This window comes from Hibiscus syriacus, unplaced genomic scaffold (genome assembly GCF_006381635.1).
Source record: "Hibiscus syriacus cultivar Baekdansim isolate YM2019G1 unplaced genomic scaffold, ASM638163v2 tig00111207_pilon, whole genome shotgun sequence".
In the NCBI taxonomy this organism is placed as follows: Eukaryota; Viridiplantae; Streptophyta; class Magnoliopsida; order Malvales; family Malvaceae; genus Hibiscus; species Hibiscus syriacus.
The window spans coordinates 820,603-832,527 of NW_024063019.1; the positions used below are offsets into that span (position 1 = coordinate 820,603).

An 11,925-nucleotide genomic window follows, 5' to 3' on the forward strand; every position below is an offset into this window, starting at 1 on the left:
CCTAATCTTGTATGTAGATGACATACTCATCATAGGAAATGATATACCTACTTTACAGTCTGTTAAGACTTGGTTAGGTAGTTGTTTTTCTATGAAAGATTTGGGTGAGACAATGTATATGTTAGGAGTTAAGATCTATAGAGATAGATCAAGACGACTTCTAGGTCTGAATCAAAGTACATATATAGAGAAAGTGTTGAAAAGGTTCAGTATGGAAGAATCCAAGAAAGGATTTTTGCCTATGAGACATGGCATTTCTCTTTTGAAGGAAATGTGTCTTTCAACTCAACAAGAAAGAGAATGGATGAATAAGATTCCATATGCTTCGGCTATTGGTTCTATCATGTATGTCATGATATGTACTCGACCAGATGTATCGTATGCTTTAAGCATGACGAGTCGGTATCAAGCAAACCCTGGTGAAAATCATTGGGGTGCGGTTAAAAATATCCTTAAGTACTTAAGAAGAACTAAGAATACATTTCTTGTCTATGGAGGGGAAGAAGAGCTTAGTATAAAAGGTTATATTGATGCCATCTTCCGAATAGATAAGGATGACTCACGATCGTAATCGGGTTTAGTGTTTTGTCTTAATGGAGGTGCTGTGAGCTAGCAAAGTACGAAGCAAGACACAGTAGTTGATTCTACAACAGAGGTTGAATACATTATAGCTAGTGAAATAGCAAAAAGAGGTTGTTTGGATCAAAAAGTTCATATTGGAATTAGGGGTTGTTCCCAGCATATCAGATGTTGTAGAACACTGTTATGAAAATAATAGGGCCATTGCACAAGCAAAGGAACCCATATCTCATCAACGATCCAAACATATTCTTAGGCGCTTTCATGTCATTCGAGAGATCATTGATCGAGGAGATGTGGAAATATGCAGAGTACACACGGATGACAACATTGTTGATCCCTTAACGAAGCCTCTAACACAGCAGAGTCATGATCGTCACACTGAGTCACTCGGTATTAGATATGTGAATGATTGGTCTTATTGTTAGTGGGAGATTGTTAAAGTATGCCCAAAGACCAATCATATGATGATTGTAATAATATATTTATTTACCGATTTTATTAAATAAAGGCATTGCCACTAATATTTTCAATTATGTGTTTGTGTTTAACATAAACTGAAAGATAATAAAGTCCATATAATAACATTATTAAAAGATCCATAGTTAAGAATTATTATGGGCATGGAAAATAATAATACGCTTAAGGCTAACATATTATTGATTGATGACAAGGAGTTGTCATTGACCTAGAGATGTCAGAATTCATACAAGATTATATTGTTAGAGAACAATGTATTAGATTGACCCATCATGAGCATATGTCTTGGATTATTATGTAACGGTCATGACATTGCTTATGGTGATGACTATATGTATGATGCTCAGACTTGAGATCAATATCATCCCAACATATATTGTTGTATGTTTTGATACAGTTAAACATGCTCCGTAACTGGTTGCACTATAAAGACTATTATTGAATATATTTCGGTATATGTAGTGGGGTGTATATGGTTAAGATAGGATTTGCCCTTCCTACAAAATAGGAAATATATCGCAGGCCACTTGATTGAGTGAGACTAGAAATGCATGGCCATGCTCGAATAAGTTGATATGTGATATAATAAATTATTCGTTAATTATAGTCTACTCTAGATATGAAGAAACAATAGATGGGCTATACAAGTGTGACTATTCTAAGACTTGTGCCTATTCTAGATATAAAGGACAAAAGGATGTAATACATAAAAGAGTTAATCACGAAGATGATATGTCGAATCATAATTTCTTGTAACTTAGATTACAATGATATATTGCTAGATGACACTCATTGTATGTAATATTAGAATTGTTCTAATAATGACTACTAACGTTATAAGAACCTACAGGGTCACACTCTAGGATTGAAATGAGCAAAAATGTACAATTTATTGTATGTCACTAAAATGTATCTAGAGTTAAGATATGTATATTTGATATACATATGATTTTAATTATCCCGAATATAGTAAGTAAGCATTAAAAGAATGTAATTTAGATTACAACTCTTTTAATTGGTATATATAATTCAGAATAATTAAATAAGTTTTTTTAAATAAACATTACAGATTATAATTCAGATTATAAGTCTTTAATGTATATTAAATTGAATTAATTAAATAATATTTTATTTATTAATTCGAAATTACTTTAAGAAAAAACGCTAAGATGTTAGGGTAATGGATATAAAAGGGTGTGTTAGGTCTAGCAGCCGTTTTTTAACACACACACATAAACCTTCAGCCGTTTTCTCTCAAAAATAGTTTTGGGGAAAACAAATATTGCTCTCAATCGGGTGAACTGAGTAGAGGCCGAGGCGTGATTTCGTGGAGGCTTACAACTCGAACCGATATACACCGCCAGTATTCACTGTTGTCCTGGCTATTTTTCAAGGAACCCACTGTGAGTATTCGCATCCCTTCTTCCTGATTTTGGTTTTACGTACTTGGATCGCTGGTGAGACCGTCGAGTTTTGTTTCCGCTGTGCCATGGGGTGCGCCAACGGTCTCAACAAAAAGTTCTACAAATGCCATGGAGGTGTCTATTTATAGTGTTGACATGCACCATATGAAGAGTTTTTACAATTAAAATAAAACAATCACCTAAATGCAATTTAATTCAATTAAATGACTTGTCATTCTTCTTATCCTTAGATTGCTGACCATGTAGATTGAAATTGGATGAATTAAACTTTAATTTGATATAATACTATCCTTAAATTCGTCCAAAAAAGAGGGGTGACTCTTGGGCTGCCTTGCTTTTCTTGCAAATGGAAAAAAAAGAGGATAAATGAAGTCATAGGATGAATGTGGACATCCTACATGTCCAAATCAGTTTGTCTCTTCAAATTCCTTGTTGATTTTATCACTTAATTTTGGGACTAAATGAAATAAAATCAGCCTTCATTGCTAGTTCCCTTATAGAATATGAGCAGCCTTTAAAAGATGATAAAAGCCTTGAATGCTAGTTATTGCATGGCCCCTTGCTTGAACATGAATGGCCTTCAATGGGTGATAACATCAACCTTGAATGCCTTGAATTGATGAATTAAGATGGCCATCAATTGCTTGTCTCTTGGTAGAAGATGTTGTTAGAGTATGCGCAAAGACCAATCATATGATGATTGTAATAATATATTTATTTACCGATTTTATTGAGTAAAGGCATTGCCAATATTATTTTTCAGTTATATGTCTGTGTTTATTATAAACTGAAAGATAATAAAGTCCATATAATAACATTATTAAAAGATCCATAGTCAAGTATTATTATGGGCATGGACAATAATAATAGGCTTAAGACTAACGTGTTATTGATTGATGACAAGGAGTTGTCATTGACATAGAGATGTCAGAATTGATACATGATTATATTGTTAGAGAAAAATGTATTGGATTGATCCATCATGAGAATATGTCTTGGATTATTATGTAACGGTCATAACATTGCTCATGGTGATGACTATATGTATGATCCTCAGACTTGAGATAAATTTCATCCCAACATATATTGTTGTATGTTTTGATACAGTTAAACATGCTCCATAACTGGTTGCACTATAAAAACTGTTACTGAATATATCTCGATATATATAGTGGAGTGTATATGGTTAAGATAGGATTTTTCCTTTCTACATAATAGGAAATATATCATAGGCCACTTGATTGAGTGAGACTAGAAATGCATGGCCATGCTCGAATAAGTTGATATGTGATATCATAAATTATTCGTTAATTATAGTCTACTCTAGATATCAAGAAACAATAGATGGGCTATATAAGTGTGACTATTCTAAGACTTGTGCCTATTATAGATATAAAGGACAAAATTATGTAATACATAAAAGGGTTAATCACGAAGATGATATGTCGAATCATAATTTCTTGTAACTTAGGTGACAACGATATATTGCTAGATGTCACTCATTGTATGTAATATTAGAATTGTTATAATAATGACTACTAACGTTACAAGAACCTACAGTGTCAAAACCTAGGATTTAAATGAGCCAAAGTGTACAATTTCTTGTATGTTACTAAAATAAATCTAGAGTTAAGATATGTATATTTGATATACATATGATTTTAATTATCCTGAATATAGTAAGTAAGCATTAAAAGATTGTAATTTAGATTACAACTCTTTTATTTGATATATATATAATTCGGAATAATTAAATAAGTTTTAAATAAACATTAAAGATTTTAATTCAGATTATAAGCCTTTAATGTATATTTAATTGAATTAATTAAATAATATTTTATTTATTAATTCAAAATAACTTTAAGAAAAAACCCTAAGATGTTAGGGTAATGGATATAAAAGGGTGTGTTAGGTTTAACAGCATTTAACACACACACATAAACCTTCAGCCGTTTTCTCTTAAAAATAGTTTTGGGGAAAACAAATATTACTCTCAATCGGGTGAACTGAGTAGAGGCCGAGACGTGATTTTGTGGAGGCTTACAATTCAAACCGATCTACACCGCCAGTATTCATTGTTGTCCTAGCTATTTTTCAAGGAACCCACTGTAAGTATTCGTGTCCCTTCTCCTAATTTCAGTTTTACGTACTTGGATCGCTGGTGAGACCATTGAGTTTTGTTTCCGCTGTGCCACGGGGTGCGCCGACGGTCCCAACAACAAGTTCTAAGTACAAATGCCATGAAGGTGCCTATTTATAGTGTTGATAGGCACCCTATTAAGAGTTTCTACAATTAAAATAAAACAATCACCTAAATGCAATTTAATTCAATTAAATGACTTGTCATTCTTCTTATCGTTTGATGGCTGACCATGTAGATTGAAATTGGAGGAATTAAACTTTAATTTGATATAATACTAGCCTTAAATTCGTCAAAAAGGAGGGGTGACTCTTGGGCTTCCTTGCTTTTCTTGCAAATGGAAAAAAAGAGGATAAATGAAGTCATAGGATGAATGTGTACATCCTATATGTCCAAATCAGTTTGTCTCTTCAAATTCCTTGCTGATTTTATCACTTAATTTGGGGACTAAATGAAATAAAATCAGCCTTCATTGCTAGTTCCCTTATAGAATATGATCAGCCTTCAAAAGATGATAAAAGCCTTGAATGCTAGTTATTGCATGGCCCCTTGCTTGAACATGAATGACCTTAAATGGGTGATAACATCAACCTTGAATGCCATGAATTGATGAATTAAGATGGCCATCATATGCTTGTCTCTTGGAAGAAGATGATGTTAGAGTATGCCCAAAGACCAATCATATGATGATTGTAATAATATATTTATTTACCGATTTTATTGAATAAAGGCATTGCCACTATTATTTTCAGTTATATGTATGTGTTTATTATAAACTGAAAGATAATAAAGTCCATATAATAACATTATTGAAAGATCCATAGTCAAGTATTATTATGGGCATGGACAATAATAATACGCTTAAGACTAACGTGTTATTGATTGATGACAAGGAGTTGTCATTGACATAGAGATGTCAAAATTGATACATGATTATATTGTTAGAGAACAATGTATTGGATTGACCCATCATGAGCATATGTCTTGGATTATTATGTAACAGTCATAATATTGCTCATGGTGATGACTATATGTATAATCCTCAGACTTGAGATCAATGTCATCCCAACATATATTGTTGTATGTTTTGATACAGTTAAACATGCTCCATAACTGGTTACACTATAAAAACTATTATTGAATATATCTCGATATATATAGTGGGGTGTATATGGTTAAGATAGGATTTGTCCTTTCTACATAATAGGAAATATATCACAGGCCACTTGATTGAGTAAGACTAGAAATGCATGGCATGCTCGAATAAGTTGATATGTGATATCATAAATTATTCGTTAATTATAGTATACTCTAGATATCAAGAAACAATAGATGGGCTATACAAGTGTGACTATTCTAAGACTTGAGCCTATTCTAGATATAAAGGAAAAAATTATGTAATACATAAAAGAGTTAATCACGATTATGATATGTCGAATCATAATTTCTTGTAACTTAGGTGACAATGATATATTGCTAGATGTCACTCATTGTATGTAATGTTAGAATTGTTATAATAATGACTACTAACGTTACAAGAACCTACAGGGTCACACCCTAGGATTGAAATGAGTAAAAATGTACAATTTGTTGTATGTTACTAAAATGCATCTAGAGTTAAGATATGTATATTTGATATTCATATGATTTTAATTATCCTGAATATAGTAAGTAAGAAATAAAAGAATGTAATTTAGATTACAACTCTTTTATTTGATATATATATAATTCAGAATAATTAAATAAGTTTTAAATAAACATTAAAGATTGTAATTCAGATTATAAGTCTTTAATGTATATTTAATTGAATTAATTAAATAATATTTTATTTATTAATTCGAAATAACTTTAAGAAAAAACCCTAAGATGTTAAGGTAATGGATATTAAAAGGGTGTGTTAGGTCTTGTAGCCGTTTTAATACACACATATACTTCAGCCGTTTTCACAAAAACAGTTTTGGGGAAAAAGAAAACTTTGCTCTTAATCGGGTGAACTAAGTAGAGGCCGAGACGTGTTTTCGTGGAGGCTTTCAATTCGAACAGTTCGTGATCACCACTTCTCGTTACTGTTCTTGATGTTTTTCAAAAAATCCATTGTAAGTATTCGCATCCCTTCCTCCTGCTTTCGGTTTTACGTACTTGGATCGCTGGTGAGACCGTCGAGTTCTGTTTCAATTGCGCCATGGGGTACGCCGACGGTCCCAACAGTGGTATCAGAACCAGTTGTACGATCCGAATTCGGGTTAAATTCTTGGATGATGCGATATGTATGAGATGCATGTTCTAGTTTTATCATTTTCAGTAAATATGTATGATATCATTGTTCGAATCGATAACCGCGACGATTAATATGTTAATTTTATTAATCTCTTTTTCGATCTATTTGTTATTGCAGGATTTTAAGAAATCTATATGTCAATTATTGACATGATGATCTGTGGGAGTGCGATAGCAGATCGCGTCTGGCAGTGGAAAAAAGGTTGTTCCGATGCAGAAAAACCTTTGAGATTGAAAATCCCAAAAGAACGATTCTGTTGATAAGTGTTATCAAATTGTGAGGTTTTTCTATAGAAACGGAAGTACTATTTTTCAAAAAATCCCACTAGCTGTACAAATTGAAGTCCCATTTTAAAAATTTTAACAAAGGTGTAAGAACGTGTATATATATATGATATGTTTGTTTTGCACGGTGTTTGACATGCATGGTTATAGCCCCTTGTCAATTTACAATGGTTTTATTTGAAATACGGTCTGCGAGTCGTGCCTTTCTATATCTCTATTGTATTTCTCTTCTCATCTTACTCCCTCATATGTAAAATGATTTTCTTTTAAAATTGTAAACCTATGAAGATTCAAAAGGAGCAGAAGAATGAAAAAAAGATACCTAGAGAGTAGTCTTAGGCTTTAGGGTTTTTGGTTCTCCCATTGGCTTGGGATGGGCCACCTTAGTCATTGTTTTGGGCTATAACCATTGCATCTTATTTATTGCTATATTTGTTATGTATGCAATGCATTAAATGATAAAATAAGAATGAATATTGATGAGATCAATAAGGGCCTAATACTAAAATAAATAATGATGAGATAATTATGCAAATCCCTCTTTATAATCTAAGTTAACTTAACCATCCAATATTTACCCTCGTCAAGGCTTAAATCGATATTGTGTGGGCTTTGCCAAAGCATTGGCACATAAATCTATCTTGGTTAAACGCGAAGAATAAGCAAGTGTTATTCACCTGTTGAAATATTGGTAATAACTTAGCTAGGTTATTCTAATAGGATTAGAAACCTAGAGGTTAAATAATTGGACAAGTCATGAGATGACTTGAACAAAAGTTGTTTACCAAAATGAGGAGTTACATGAGATGTAACTAGTAAAATGTTACTTACCTAAATAATCATTATCCTAAAAGACTTTTGTTCACCAAAATGAGGGGTTACATGAGATGTAACTAGTAAAGTGTTACTTACCTAAATAATCATTATCCTAAAAGAAAAGCCAAAGTTAATTTAGGAAATTGCTGTATTATGGATCCTCACCCACAAGAAAATTTTCGTTGAATTTTTTCGAACTTAAAACAGAGAGGGTTTTTAATTTTGAATAAAATAATGGGAGTATTTTGTAAATAATGTCCTATTTATAAATTTTAATTCGGTAAATTTACTTTAATATTTCCATTGTTGTAGATATAATGAAAAACAACACTTTATCACTGTAATCACTCCTTGAGAAGGATAAACTTAATGGCATAAACTTCCTTGACTGGTTTCGTAATTTGAGAATTGTTCTCAAACAGGAAAGGAAGGAATATGTCATTGAGGAACCTGTTCGTGATGAACCGACAGCTAATGCTTCAAGAGCTGAAAAAGAAAAATTCAAGAAACATATAGATGATATGTTAGATGTTAGATGTCTAATGCTTGCCACCATGACTCCTGAGCTTCAGAAGCAACATGAGGACATGGTTGCATATGAGATGATTCAAAATCTCAAAGAAATATATGCAGGGAAAGCACGTCAAGAGAGATATGAGACCTCTAAAGCTCTATTTCAATGCAAAATGGCAGAGGGAACTCCTGTAGAAGCTCATTTCATCAAGATGATGGGCTACATCCAAACGTTAGAGAAGCTGGGAGTTCCTCTCAAAGATGAATTGGCTACCAATGTTATCGTACAATCGTTGCCAAATAGCTTTAGCCAAATTTTCCTTAATTTCAACATGAATGAAATTAACAAGACTTTGCCACAATTACTTGGTATGTTACGAACTGCTGCAAGTAACATGAAAAAGGTTGGACCTAAGCCCATTCTGATGGTCCAGAAGGACAAAGGAAAGGGAAAGAAAAAGGTACTGGCAAAGTCTAAGGGCAGCGGTAAGGCCAAACCAAAAGGGAAAAATGCATTGAAACCCAATGGGGGAGTTAGCAAGGAAGGAAAATGTTTCCATTGCGATAAGACCGAACATTGGAAGAGAAATTACCCTGTTTACTTTGAGGAGTTCAAGAAGGCAAAAGCAAACGAATTTTTTGTTTCAGGTATTTATGTTATTGATGATATTTTGTCAACATCTACTTCTTGGGTATTATATATCGGTTGTGGTTCTCATATTTATACCTATATACAGGGACTGTAAAAGAGAAGGAATATGGCTAAAGAAGATGTGGGCCTACAAGTAGGAAATAGAGGAATAGTTGTTGCATTACCTATAAGGACATATGTTTTATCTTTGCTTAGTGGAAATAGATAAAGAATAACACTTACATTTCAAATGTCATTTTGACAGGAGCTACAACTGGAAACCTTAAATACTAATAAGAAAATTAAAATTACTAAAAAATAAGCCTAAAACTAATAATTTATTTTGAACCTTTGGAGAAGCTTTGGCAGTCTTCCACAAAATTGTAGCACAGGCTTCTGGACTATACTATTTCAAGAAATAGGAAAGAAATGAAATATCAACACAATTAGAAATGTCATCTAAAAAAGATCAACATTTACAAGGAGTAATATACAATCTTACCAGGTACAACGAGGAAAAATAAGGTTTTAATCAATTGCAATATCATATATTGTGTGGGATCAAAAAGGCAAGTTGTACAGGCTTAAACGACATTCAATAAAAACAATATATGACATCTCAATACCTGGTAATATAAAAGACTGCACTTTCCAACATCAACAATTTATTAGCATAACCAATGGCCAAGGCACCGCCAGAGCCACCATCCCCGATAACAATAGAAATAATTGGGACCTTCATACCAAATATGGTCCTCAAATTATGGGCAATAGCTTCACCCTACATGAATGTAACGCATAAAAATCAGTTATGCTAACATTAAAAGTAGATCTGGTATGCTTCATAATACAATAGTCCTCATACTTGACCTAGCTCCTTAGATTTAAGGTCAGCATACGCCCCAGGAATGTCAATAAAATTAACTATAGGAAAACCATGATGATCTGCATAATACATCATGCGCAGAGCCTTCCTGTAACTGTAAGCATTTCCTAAATATCATTTAAGAGTGATAGATTCTCTCTTTGAAAGGTAAAATTCAACATGCAAGTTTCATATACTTACCCATGGGGAGTTGGCATTCCAAAGTTACGCTGAATATGCAGATAAAAGTGTTTCTACCCTTTTGCTGACCAATAAACATATATCGCCTACCATCTATGGTTCCTATACCAGTAAAAATAGCTAGATCATCATACCCCGATCGATCTCCATGAAGTTCCACAAACTAAACACATGAGAATATAAAAAATATTTATTAGAACAATTCTTCACCCACCACACACTGGGTGTTAAAGATAATGTTGACGAAAATATGCAAAATTTAATATCCGAGTTAAAGGTCATGCAACCACCAAACCTTATCAGTAATGTTAATACATGATCAAGGAATGTAGGTCTGTTAGGGTGTCGGGCAATGTTCACACGTTGTATAGGGGTTAGATGTGTGTATAAGTCCTTCAAGGCCTGAAATAAATAACAGAAAGGATCATAAGAGTTAATCGGAAACCACAAACATGGTGAAACATCAATATCTTTGACAGAACATCAACACTAAATGGTGTGCAAGCCTTTTCTAAAACATTGAATTAAGCTCATCCCTTATTAAGGTATCAAGCTTACATCAGACTTAAAGAAGAATCATAGATTTTGGAGTTTAACACCACATAATTTCAAGCAAGCATATAAATGTTCTACTATTGATAATCCTCTGTAATAAGAGAATGAATCCAAAAATAAAATCAAGTACTATAATAAAATTCTAAATAACAAATAAATGACATAGAAAATGCAACATCAGAAACATTTTATCAGCCAATATTAAATATAACTTCCTGACCTAATTTGCAGTTTTGTTATAATTAAATTGAGCACATGAAAACATATTCCATACTTAACTTCACTCTCATTAACAGGCTGAATATATATCCACTCAGAGGAACATATAAATGTATAATTAGAAATTATATTACTTCATGGAAACAACTAAAGTACTCTCAGATTGTCTCAAACAAAATAATTGTACCTGTTGATATTTATTCTCCAATAATATAATTTGATCACTGAAGTCCAATCCAGTTTCATTTTCCATCCTTCTCACTTGCATATGAAACAAACACAAAATTTGAAGCAACCATGGGCATGTTATGATCAGAAAAACCAAAAGTCACTAGAAATAAGGAATTACATCAATCTTCTTCTTCTCAAAATTTACAAGGGGTTTCTCTAAATCCAAAGTAACAGGCTTTTCCTTTTCTTTCAAAGGATTGAAATGGGAAAGATGACTTAGGACTCCGCCTTTCTCATTTGGATCCGAATCTACAGGCCATGGATATTCATGCTTCACTTTCCTCAGCTTTGCAACTACAGTTACACCCCTTTTTGACACATCAAATCATGGCGTCCCTAGGGTTTCAAGAGGGATGCCGCTCACGCCATTACTGGAGCTTCGAAGAAGATTGGAAGCTGAAGTTCCAGTAAATGCAGCTGGAGAATACGTCATAGAAGCCATCACGCCTTGAGCTTAGATAACTTAGAACTCTACACGAAACCCAAACAATCAAATCTCCAAATTTTAGTCTAATTATTAGAAAAAAAATAAACTTCAACTGACATTAAAAGAAGAGATACATTACAAACATAAATCAACACAAAAAATAATCAGATTTTCAAAAAGAGTGAGACTGAGAAATAATCGGAAACACGAGATGGAAATAGAGGAAATGGAGGTCGGTGTTGGTCAAGAAAATGAAATCGATTTTAGGGGAGGGGGAGGAGA

The 11,925-nt window shown here is 33.0% G+C and overlaps 1 pseudogene; it reads right to left on the bottom strand.

Moving 5' to 3' along the window:
- Window positions 1-8,747: 8,747 nt before the first annotated feature.
- Window positions 8,748-11,715, bottom strand: LOC120155743 (annotated as a pseudogene).
- Window positions 11,716-11,925: the final 210 nt, after the last annotated feature.